The sequence below is a fragment of the Parasteatoda tepidariorum genome, chromosome 2, assembly GCF_982258835.1.
Source record: "Parasteatoda tepidariorum strain Cologne lab strain chromosome 2, Ptep-v5.0, whole genome shotgun sequence".
In the NCBI taxonomy this organism is placed as follows: domain Eukaryota; kingdom Metazoa; phylum Arthropoda; class Arachnida; order Araneae; family Theridiidae; genus Parasteatoda; species Parasteatoda tepidariorum.
Genome location: NC_141756.1, coordinates 97640154 through 97652627, shown reverse-complemented (window position 1 = coordinate 97652627; position 12474 = coordinate 97640154). Strand labels below are relative to the sequence as shown.

At 26.4% G+C, this 12474-nt stretch overlaps 1 protein-coding gene across 1 annotated transcript in view; it reads right to left on the bottom strand.

Annotated features, from left to right (window-relative positions):
- Nucleotides 1-9226, bottom strand: part of LOC107441842 (retroviral integration site protein Fli-1 homolog) — a 190658-nt gene extending 181432 nt beyond the window's left edge. Inside the window, exon 1 of the mRNA XM_087157818.1 lies at nt 8824-9226. The gene's annotated coding sequence lies outside the window, so the exon portion shown is untranslated. The remainder of the gene's footprint in view (nt 1-8823) is intronic.
- Between the last annotated feature and the right edge of the window lie 3248 nt (nt 9227-12474).

The following is a 12474-nucleotide window of genomic DNA, read 5'->3' as shown; positions in this document are numbered from 1 at the left end:
TTTTGGAAGAAGAGAATTAAAAGGAGATTCATTCCCTCTTGATTATGTGTTTGCTTGTGTGTATATATATATATATATATATATATATATATATATATATATATATATATATATATCTGTAAAAGTGCAAAGGTCTGGAAACTGCACCGTTGAAAAGACCGTGCAATATATCCACCCTTTTAAATAATGTGAAGATCTTACATTTGTAAGAGAGCTTATAACCTTTTAAAAGAGTAAAAATAAAATGTGAATAAATTAATGCTGCTTTAAAGTTGAATCCTCGGTTTGCCGCTTACAAAAATAGAAAAAGTTTCCTATAATTCGCTTCTCCGCAAAGACAACCTTATTGCAGTGAAAACGTAAGCACAGAGTCGACTAAGTCACGATTCGTTGCAAAAATTATGGTTCGGTTTTCCCTATCATTTATGTACGTTTGGAGTACCCAACAGTAGATTTAAGTGCGCATTGTAATGGTGTGTTTTTTTTATTAATTTTTTTTTTTTCAATATTGCTTTAGAGCAAAAATCACAGATGCCCACGCCCCCGTGTGGATCTTTCAGTTGTAGTGTTTTGATATACGACAGAAAGCATTGTTTTATAGTGAAATAATTGTTGGCGAATTTCTTAACGAATTGCAAAATTTTTATTAAATGTTAGTTACCTTAACAGAGAGTAGCAAACTATGCATTTCCATTTCTAATTGACTGGTTTTTCAGTGAAATGTTTTTTTCTATCTTTCTTGGACAATTGGTATTTTATCCGCTACGCCACAATAAGTAAATCCATTTTTTAAATTTTTTAATATATTTATTGATTATTAATTGTACCAACTCATTTTTACTCGATTTTGCTTCATGCACACATGAAACCTCAGCTTCATATCATCGAAACTTAAATTTATAAAGATATCTTAATTTTGTCAATTTGTATACAGCTATTTATTTCACTTCAGCTTTAATGCAAATACCATAAGTTTTAAAACTAATTTATTTTAATGTAGCCCTCAGTTTTTTCGGTAACTTTCAGAATAAATATTAGATTTATGAAAATCATTGCAACAGTTGTTTTTTTTTTTTTTAATTTTTATTATTTAAATATTTTTTTAATATCTTTAAAGTCAAAAAGTAACTAGTTTAAACAGCTTAAATGCTTGGGTTGGTATTACTGAGTTTTGTTTATGATACTTTGAATGTCGCATAATAGAAAATCCGTAGAAAATAATAATAATCCTATTTTTCTTAAATAATAGCCTAAAAGAAAATCTTTTTTTTTTCACATCCTGTTTGTAAATTAAAAAAAGTGAACTCCTTTTTGATCCAGTGATCAGATTCAACCTTAAATATGCTCATTAACTAGTTCCAGATGTGATATTTTAAGTTAAGAACAACGTACTCTTTCAAAATAAACATACATTTGCTTAGACGAATTTGTTATTTTGTCCCTCAAAATATGTGAACCAGAAAAGCATGCTCCCCAATAATTTGGCAATGCAGAAAATTTGAACCCCTTAATGCTAATTATATATTTTGTGTATATTCCCTAAATTTGGAGTGCTTTTTAAGTGGAAATTGTTTGCAAGCAAATGTAAAACTCGTTTATTCCACATGCAAGAAAATAATAGTAATAATACAATGAATTTTAATAATTATTTATTGCTTCTATTATTTCAATTCGTATTAGATGTGAAAATTTTAAAATGTAAGGTATACAGACTTTAACATCATTTTAAAGTATGTAATTTTAAGTGGCAAAATGCAAAATTTAAGCGAAATCGTTCGAAAAATTCCTGAGAAATCTAATTTGATAATTCCACGTGCAAAAAAAAAATAATAATAAAAATAATACCATGAATTTTAATAACTATTTATTGTTTTTTATTATTTCATTTCGCATTTGTCATAAAAATTTTTAAATGTAAGGCACACAAACTTCTACATCAGTTTAAAGAATGCAATTTTAAGTTGCAAAATACAAAATTTAAACGAAATCGCTCGTACAATTCCTGAGAAATCTAATTCGTTTATTCCACATGCAAAGAAAAAATAATATAATGAGTTTTAACAATTATTTTTTGTTTTTTATTATTTCATTTCATATTAATCGCAAAAATTTTGAAATGTAAGGTTTACATCATTTTAAAGAATGTAATTTTAAGTGGCAAAATTCAAACGAAATCGTTCGAACAATTCCTGAGAAATCTAATTCGTTTATGCAAAAAGAAAATAAAAATAAAATGATTTTTAATAATTATTTTCTGTCTTTTACTATTTAATTTCGTATTTGTCTTAAAATTTTTTTAATGTAAGGTATACAAGCTTTTACATTAATTTAAAGAATGTAATTTAAAGTTGCAAATGCAAATAAATAATTCGAACTATTCCTGAGAAATCTAATTGTTTATTCCACAAGCAAAAAAAAATTATGTAATGAAATATAATAATTATTTTTTGTTTTTTATTATTTCATTTCGCATTAGTCGTAAAAATTTTAAATTGTAAGGTATACAAACATTTACATCATTTTTAAGAATTTAATTTTAAGTGGTGAAATACAAAATTTCAACGAAATCGTTTGAACAATTCCGGAAAAATCTAATTCATTTATTCCACATGCAATAATAATAATTACAATAATAATAATAATAATATAATTAATTTTAGTAATCATTTATTGTTTTTTATTATTTCATTTAGAATTAGTAGTAAAAATTTTGAAATGTACGGTTTACAAACTTATACATCATTTTAAAGAATGTAATTTTAAGTGGCGAAATACAAAAGTGAAACGAAATCTTTCGAATAATTCTGGAGAAATGTAATTTTAAATAACTGAAATCCAATTTCTCAGGATTTCTTTGACCGATTTTGTGCAAATTTTTTGAATTTTTAAAATGATATAAAAATTTGTGAACTTAACAATTCAAAATTTTTCGACCATTATTAAATAAAATAATATTAAATAATAAATACTAATATAAAGTAATAAAAAAAAAAATTTTTAAATTTTCACTCTGAATTACCTTTGGATAAATAAATTTTACAATTAGTTGCCAAGATTTTTCAATTTGCTTAAAAAGTTTTCGCGATGTGAATAAATATGCAACGTAACTATTTTCTATATTTTGAGAGTCAGGAATGAAAACCTCACGAAAAAAAAGGTACGTTTATTCGAGAGAGCGCTTTTTTATGTCTGATTCCTTAACTTGAAATATCGTCTCTCGAACCATTAAAATTGAGTCCTAATATACGAAAACCTTATCATTAAATCAAAAGTTATTCTGGGAGTTTCGTTTTTTCTTTTTTTTTTTTTTTTTTTTTTTTTTTTTTTTTTTTTTTCCTTCATGTTTATGTTTATAGAAACTCTAATATATATTGAACTCTTAAAAGGATTTTTTAATAACTTTTAATTTTAGTTTAATAAATATTCGAATATTTGATGAAGGAATATTTTCATATATCATGTATCGAGTGTGTATATCTGTGACTTAGTCATTTAAACCTGAATCGGAAGACGAGTGTGTCTCATTTTTGCAGCGATATCTCTTGTATGAAACTAATTCTAAATAAAATTCAAATCCTTAAAACTCTCAATTGTTCTCAACTTGTATTCAATTGCTTCAACTTGTTCTTTCAAAATTACATGCAAAAATAAATGAATAAATAAAATAATTATTTAATTTATAATAATAATTTTAAAAAATTTGAATTCGTAAAGTATGCAAAATTTTGTATCATCTAAAATCTTGTTTTGAAAATCGAAATTTGAAGGAAATCGATTACATAACCTTTTTTAAAAGGAAAATTCAGAAAAACCTTTTGTTTATGCTTTTATTTAAAAAATAATATTATTTGATACCGCATCGCCGATCAATATTTTAACTCGACTACCCACTAGGAATTAAAGAACCATATATATATATATATACATATATATATATATATATATATATATATATATATATATATATATATATATATATATATATATATATATATATATATACACATAGTATATTACGTACATGTATCTAAGAAATTGTGTTTCATTATTTACATTTTAAAACATGCATGCTACGAAAAATCTAAATCTGAATAAATGTAGAATGCATATGTTACCGTGAGGGACCGAAATCAAGAGAATGTCGACTTTCACCGGTGAATGTCAACAATCACATAGTCGCTTAGGAGAATCTTCGAAATATTTGTTATATCCGATTTGATATTAATTTATTCATTGATATTATTTTATTTATTCAATACTCTAATATCTGCTGAGGAAAGATTAAGAGAAACATCTGTGTTCGGAGTACCGTTTAAATGAATACTTGGCAGTGGCACTTGAGTTTAAAAAAACATTGATATAGGGCATACCGAGAAAATTTATACAGGGCAGTGGTACTGAACCTTAAAAAATAACATTAGTATAGGGCTGGGATGGCGAACCAATGGCACGCGTGCCATAAATGGCACGCGACACAATATTTTAGGCACGCCACCGATCACAAAGTTCCCTATGAAGCATATTAACAATTAAATTAAAATTCCCGAAAACAAAAACAAAAAGTATTACATTAAAAACAATTATGAGCAAAAAAATAACAATTAATGCCAAAAAAACAATTAATAACCATAAAAACAAGCTAACAATAAATGAGAAGCAAAAAAAATTAACAGTCGTGCTTAAATTAACATCTTACAACCTAATATAAGTTATTTGTCATCTAATCTGCAGCAACAGAAGTCACACTGATGTTACTTTAAGTTGAATTACGCGTATAACTGAGACATTGCAGAATGTATTTTTTCCCATAATAAATCGTTTCGAGTTGATACTATTTTGTATAATTATTTTCCCAAAAATTACGAAGTCAAATTTATTTAACGGCACGTCTATGTCCTCATTAAACTATTTTTTAGAAAAAATGGCACGTTGGTGCATTAAGGTTCGCCACCCCAGGTATAGGGTATACCGGGCAGTGGCACTTAACTGAACCTAATATATATTTCGAACATTTACCAAAACCACTCTGTGATTGTCAACATTCACCGGTGGAAGCCAACAGGCGCCTACTTCGGCCATTCACAGCCACTCATATTAAAGCACTTCGCAACATCTGATTAACTTGGTACTGAAGAAACCTATTTGGAGGTATTTAATTGGAATCTGTTATGATTCAGATAAGATAAGGATAAGTATCAGGACCACGTAGGAACAAAAGGAAACTTCACGGTTAACCCTATGGAAATAAAAATTAATCCTAAATTCCGATGGTCAACAATTGTGGATTAACAGGGATGCATCCCTTGTGTCAGAAGGGAATCTCTACTCTTATCCAATGAGACAATACCAGAAAACCGTTCAAAATGCTACACAGTACTCAAATTTTTATGTTATTTTTTATGTTGTGTGATTATTTTTATGTTGTCATTTTAATATTTTATGTTATTTTATTTATTATTTGCAAAACACAATATAAGCAGCACTGTAAAAAATTCCTGATCAAACTATTGCAAAAAGTACCGATACTGTCGTAACTTTTTACCATAAAATCCATTTTTATCAGAACATGTTACGGAACGAAAAATTTACTTACCCTAATTTTTACAGTAATAATTACTGTAAAAGTACCGAATCCCTCTAATTAAATTAATAATAGTGTAAAAATCACGGTTTAATATTTGACGGTAAAATGAATTTCACAGATAATGCACCCAAAATGTCGGCACTTTATACAGTAATTTTAACTAAAAATTTTCATAGTGCAGCCTTCATATCTTTTTACCCCTTTGTGTTATTTTTGAAAACTAACTGATAAGAAAAGAGAAACTAGCGAGATATCACTTTTGTGGAGAACAATTTATGAAAAACAGTTTGATAATCATTATCAGAATCATTCAAATCAAACAATTTATAATCATTATCAGAAATTAAATGTAGTTATTGATTCTATCGATGTATAAGTAAACTTATTTAACATAATGGAGAGATAATTCATTTTAATTTCAAATATTCCAACATTCTCGTCACTAAATCAAAAATTACAAAAAATTTTATCAGTAAAATTTTTATCAGTAAAATTTTCTTCTAACAGAATTCTTGATTATGAGCAATAATAAAAATTTTCATTATTTAGACTCTGAAAATTTTTTATTGAACAATCAGAAAATAAAAAATCTATTTCATTATTTTCAAAAGTGTCTGCATCAACTGATTTTTATCAAGATTTGAACCGTATATTAACTCTTTGATACCCAAATCTTTTTTTTTTCATCAATATTTTCTGTAATATTATTAAATTATTTAATAAGAAATTATTTTTAAAAAATTCCTGAATTTATTCCTGTGAAATAAAAAATTTCATTATTTAGACTCTGAAAATTTTTTGTTCAACAATCAGAAAATTAAAAATCTATTTCATTATTTTCAAAAGTGCTTGAATTAACTGATTTTTATCAAGATTTGAACCATATATTAACCGCTTGATACCCAAGTTGTTTTTTTCATAAATATATTCTGCATTATTATTTAATAGAAAATTATTTTTAAAGCATTCCTGCGTGAAATTTTGCAGACGGAAAGATAGAAATATTTGTACTGTTTTGGGATCAAAAACTATAGCAGATAAAGAAATCATTTCAACATGGAAAGTGTCTGGATAAAATTATACAGAACTCTAAAAAAAAAGTTTTTTTACACGAGTATTTGCCGAATACTAATTTATTATTTAATACATAATCAAACAAACTTAGCATTTTTTTTCTGGGCATTGTGATTTTGTTTTAAATGGAATTCAAATGCTTTGAAAGAAAACTTTTTTTTATTACCAAGTATTTCCCTATGTTGCACCAACTATACTTTTTTTTATCCCTTTTCCATCAAAATAAATATTTTATATAAAATATAAATTTAGAAAGTGAGAACTTGATTGGTGAATTTTAAGTAGAATGATTAAACCACATTCAGTGGAAATGCTCCCTGAGTTTGTAAAAACCGTGAATTAATTGTATTTCATTATTCTTTAAGATTTTAACTTTTTCACTGCAGTTTAATTTTATGATAGAAATACTTAAAATATTGATCAAAGAATAATTATTAAATAAAGAACGTTGCGTGAAAATTATGAATTAAATCGGAACTGACCCAATGTATGGTGTCGCGTCTGGCATCTAATAGATGTAAGTCCCCAATGATTTCGTTCTTCCTAGATTTCGTTTGATTGAAGGGAAAAAAAATGGCTTCAAAAAAAAAAGAAGAAAAAAAATTTAAATATTTTTTTTGCCAATTTTTGCTGTTGTGCAAATACTTATTACATTAATAAATGCTTAAATGTTCAAAAATTGCATATTGAATGCTATTTATATTTATTTATATTTACTATATTTTAAGGGCAATGAAAATATTTATGAAATTAAGGAAGAACGGCACTTCGCTTTAATTAATTTCTAATATAATTTAGTTACAATATCACTTTTTTTCAAGTAAAATTAACTTAACTAGTTTTCACAATGGTTAGTACTTAAAGTAACTAATTTTTCGATTATTGTGTAGAAATATATAATGTTCCATTACAGTTTTCCGGTAATTTTTTTTTCTAATAACTGAACAAATTTTTAATTATTAAGTTGCAAGTTAAATTTAAAAATTAATTTTCTAAAATTATAAAAATATTATATTTATAAGATTTTTTTATATCTAATGTTATAAAAAATCTCATAAAATATCAGAAAATATTAAATAAGAACTTTAAAGCAATAAAATTATTATTTTTGGGAGGAGGCACATATACAAGGTAATTAAAATATTTTTCTAAGTATTATTATTCCAAAAGTAAGGAAAGAACTTTTTACAAATAACAAAAATATTATTCTTTAATTAGAAAACAGTTTTCAGATTTAAGTGAAATTTATTTTCCATTTCAAAATGTTGAAGTGAAAAATTTTTGTTTGCGTTATGACTCTGAGTTACTAGTCCATATTACCATGAGAATTAGTTGCAGTAAGGTTATATAATGTTTTTCGAATGATTAATTTCAACTTTAATAAAAAAAGGTTGAAATTAATCATTCGAAAACTGTATTACTATAACCTTTGCTATAATATACCATTACTATATTATGACGAACTTTTTACTTATTTATTATAAACACTAAAATTTAAATTTTTAAAAAGTCAAAGGAAATCTTTCAAAGCATGAGGTTATAGGAAGAAAACAGCGAAGTTTAATAAATTTGTTTTTAAATTTAGACAAAATTCACAGAAAAATTATGTAAATTTAAATAGAAAACATAAAAGTCAACATAAATTAAGTCTTAAAAACGTATATATTTTTATATATTTGGAACTATATATTTGGAAACATCTAATTCCATACTTATGAAAATATGTTATAATAAAATACATTAAAGTTAATTATTATAAAATTTAGATTTTACCTGCAATTATTATGAAATAAAAATTTTTGCAAAATTTTGTCAAGAAAAAAAAGAAAGAAAAAAAGACGAAATACATATTCGGACACTTTTATATTTCATTTACTAAATCATTTTAAATAAAATTAGAAAAAAAAAGGTATAATTACCTAGTTTTCCATAGCAAACACTTTAAATAAGGAAAAAAAATTGCGAAATATTAATTAACACTTTCATTCTATTGATTAGTATTAGATAATAATTACTAAAACTATTCACACCAAAGAAAGAAGAAGAAGAAGAAAAAAAAACAGCGTATTCAAGACATGAATTCCACGTGATGGATTGTAAACAAACACTTCACGTCGAAGACTCTTTATCAACAATCAATGAAAGAAGAGAATTCAACAACAAACCTGTGACTCGAAAAAGTTCTCTTTTTTTTTTCTCAATCTGTTTTTATCCTGCAAAGGAATGAGGAAATCCGGAGCTGAAAAAAAAAGGAGTGGGAGAAGGCGGAGATATGGGAATATAGTAATAATAATATATATCCCGTTGGCAAATCGGGAGAAAGCAGGATAACTTTCCTTTAGCTCCAGGCTGAGAAAACAGGAATCTCAAATGCAACGGGGAAGCAAAGGTTATGATCCGGGGCCCTCCTTTTGTGGCGGCGCGAGCTTCGATCGCCCCCATGGTCCTTCTTTTCAGCCCTCCCCTCTCCTTTCACCCAACAACTGGAGATCAGAGAGAGAGGAAAGAGGGTGGGTGGTGTGGTTTGCTGATCCCGATTCGATGTTGGCACGCAAAGAATTAAAGTGTGCGCGCCCCTTCTCTGACCGAATGTTTTCTCTCTTCTGATTTACTTTGTTAGTTCACTTACTGTCTAATTGACCACCTTCTAAACGTCAAGTGACAATCATGGTCTAAAATGCTTTTTAGCATTTTGCACTTTGTTAATTTTAATTAATAATTTTTTAATTATTAAATCATTCATTAATTTAAATTAAGTTAATTTTCGGTACTTTATTTTTATTGTCTGATTGACCACTTTCAGGACATTAAGTGACTGGCTATTTGAAATGACAATCATCGTTTAAAGTTTAGCATATTAGTTAATTTGTTTGATTTCAAATGTATAATTGACCGCCTTCTAAACGTCAAGTGACAGGCAATTTATAATGACAATCATCGTCTAAAAATTTTTTTTCTCTTAATTAATTTAGATAAGTAAAATTTTTTCTTAATTATTAAATTTTTTATTAATTTGAATTATTAAATTTTTTATCCATTTAAATTATAAATTTTTTATTATTTTAAATTATTAATTTTTTAATGATTTAAATTATTATTGATTTAAGCTAAGTTAATTTTTTGCACTTTATTTTTACGATCTAATTGACCACCTTCAGGACATTAAGTGACTGGCTATATGAAATGACAATCATCGTCTAAAGTTTAATGTAATAGTTAATTTATTTCATTTCAAATGTATAATTGACCGCCTTCTAAACGCCAAGTGACAGGCTATTTATAATGACAATCATCGTCTAAAATTTTTAGCTTAATTAATTTTAATTAATAAAATATTTTAACTATTAAATGAATAATAATGAAATTTATTATTAATTTAATTTATTATTAATTTAATTTATTATTAATTTAATTTATTATTAATTTAATTTATTATTAATTTAATTTATTATTAATTTAATTTATTATTAATTTAAATTTAGTTAATTTTTGGCAATTTATTTTTCCGATCTACTTGACCACCTTCAGGACATTAAGTGACTGGCTATTTGAAATGACAATCGTCGCCTGAGGTTTAACGTACTAGTTATTTTATTTTATTTGAACTATCAAATTGACCATCTTCTAGACATCAACTAGAATATTAGAAATGAGAATCATCGTCTAAACTTTTTTTATAACTTACCACTTCATTGATCTACCTTCTAAATATAAAGTGACAGACTATTTGAAGTGATTAAATTTGAAGTGAAATTAATTTAATTTTTTGCACTTTATTTTTACAATCTAATTTATCGTTTTCAGGACAGTAAGTGACTAACTATTTGAAATGACAATCATCGTCTTAACCTTTTTCTTTCTTTTAACTTACTACTTCATTTGTCTACCTTCTAGACATAAAGTGGCAGACTATTTGAAGTGACAATTGTCACAAACAATTTTGACTCTTTAATTCATTTATTTCATTTTAACGTTCTGATTGTCAGCCTTCTAGACTTCGGGTGTCACACTAATTGAAAGGACAATCGTCGTTTAAACTTTTGTAACCTTTTATTTAAGCAATTTAACTTACCGCTTTCTATACATATTTATATCAAGTAACACAGAAGCAGACTGCTTGAAATAATTTTTCTTTCCAAACCTTTTTTAACTTATTAGTTCATTTTAGTGTTCATTTTACCCTTTCCTAAATATCTTCACATCAAGTTACAGACTATTTGATATGACAATCTTTTTATAGGCATTTTTTAGCTATTAGATCATTTATTTTATTTTAATGATTAAACTAACCGCCTTTATGCATCTTGACATCATATAACAGACTATATAAAATGGTATTTAATGGTATTTTTTAGTCAATAGATCATTTATCTTATTCTAACGATTTAATTTACCGATTTTTAGATATCTTGATATCAAATGACAAACTGTATAGAATGTCAATAGACTTCTTAATATTTTTAATGTGTTAATTTATTTATTTAATTTTAATGGTCTAATTGATCGCTTCTAAATATCTTAACGTCAACTAACAGACTATTTTTGGTGGCGATTGCATTATAAACATTTTTTATTTAATCCATTTGTTTTACATGAACGATGAAACGAAAAAAAAAATGATTTTTATAATTCAGTTTTAATTATTATACAAACCGAATAACAGACAAATAAATAAAATAAAAAAAACTGTAAAAAAAAAAACCTTCTTTCCTTGTACCCTTCTTTTGTCTGTTCCTCATTTCTGTGAAATTCTTTCTCAGTTGCACTAAAACTAATTATCATAAGAATCATTTTATGAACACTCATGAAAATTTTTGATTTTTGTTTTAAAAATAATTTTCTCAAAGTCAGTTATTCCACACGTAACCTTAATTTAACTAACCTTAATTTCAATGCAGAAAATTCATGCAAGATGCATTTTAAATATATTCTTTCTATACTGATTTTAAGCGAACTAGTTGTTTTTTTATTTAAAATCTATGTAGGAAATCGCTGGGTAAGGCTGATACCTCGTTTAAAGTCGGGTACCCCGATTGTGCTGAAATTAATTTCATTTTTTAGCGGGCAAAATCTGAATTATACTTTATTAGTCAAGAAGAAGACATTGGCCCACATTAAGTCGTCTGGCCAACTATAATGATGATGAGTCAAGAAGAAGGATCCACCCTATCGGTGTGTTATTGTTGATTGAAGGGGTCTGTGTAGTTAAGTTAGTTTCCTGTGTCAATTCTATAATGTTCTTTGGTTTTAAAACTATCCTTATTTATTTGTCATCACAATAACAAATTTTTTTTTTAGTCCAGCATATTATACGTTCACTAAAGATTCATTCCCTTACAAACAATAAGTATTTAGTTCAATAGTAGTGGTGTTCTGTTTCGCTTTGGTAATTTCTCTATTTCGAGGCAATACCGGGAACTACCTGGTCTACCCCCCTCCCTCTTAATGTATGCCTATGCTGAGCTGCAGTGCAGCGGAAGAGGAAGATCAATGTATCGCGTGTAAATTACATGCATAATATTCTTAATTGTCATATAAATTAAAAATGTCTGCTACTTTTTCACTGAAATTTTAATATTTCCTTAGTGTTAGCCTGTGCGCCCGGTCTTATTTCACTAGTGGTAAGAGAGGGTGCTTTGACTTTTCTGTACATTTATACATTAAAAACAAATTGTTAACTATGCCCATCTTATCTCAATAATGCGAGTGCTTTCACTTTTGCTGTACATTTATACATTCAAAACAAATTGTTCACTATAGCCATTTTATTCCATTAATGCGGGTGCTTTGACTTTTGCTGTACATTTATACATTAA